Genomic DNA, 369 nt, shown 5'->3' on the forward strand with positions numbered 1-369 from the left:
TTAACCATTAACCATTTCTACAGAATGAAACACAATGAAGAGGATATACCTAAAACTAAGGTTATGTATAAAATGTAAACAGATATGAAAGTATTTTTTAAAGATTTATTGCATTGTAAAGAAATTTTACATCATACAATGTTCAGGCACTCATTCTGTCTGGTTTTAATAACAATCTTGAGCTTGTACATGACTAGGAAACAAAAACAAAGGCAAAAGAAAACATTACATTTACTTTTAACTTTCTATAAACATTCATTTTTTGGCAACAAAAACATATTGCTAGATAATTTGTCAGTCAATAAGCAGTATGAAAACTTTCAATAGAGTATTTTTGTTTTCTTTTAATTTGTAATAACTTTGCTATTT

The sequence above is a fragment of the Penaeus monodon genome, chromosome 21 (assembly GCF_015228065.2).
Source record: "Penaeus monodon isolate SGIC_2016 chromosome 21, NSTDA_Pmon_1, whole genome shotgun sequence".
In the NCBI taxonomy this organism is placed as follows: Eukaryota; Metazoa; Arthropoda; class Malacostraca; order Decapoda; family Penaeidae; genus Penaeus; species Penaeus monodon.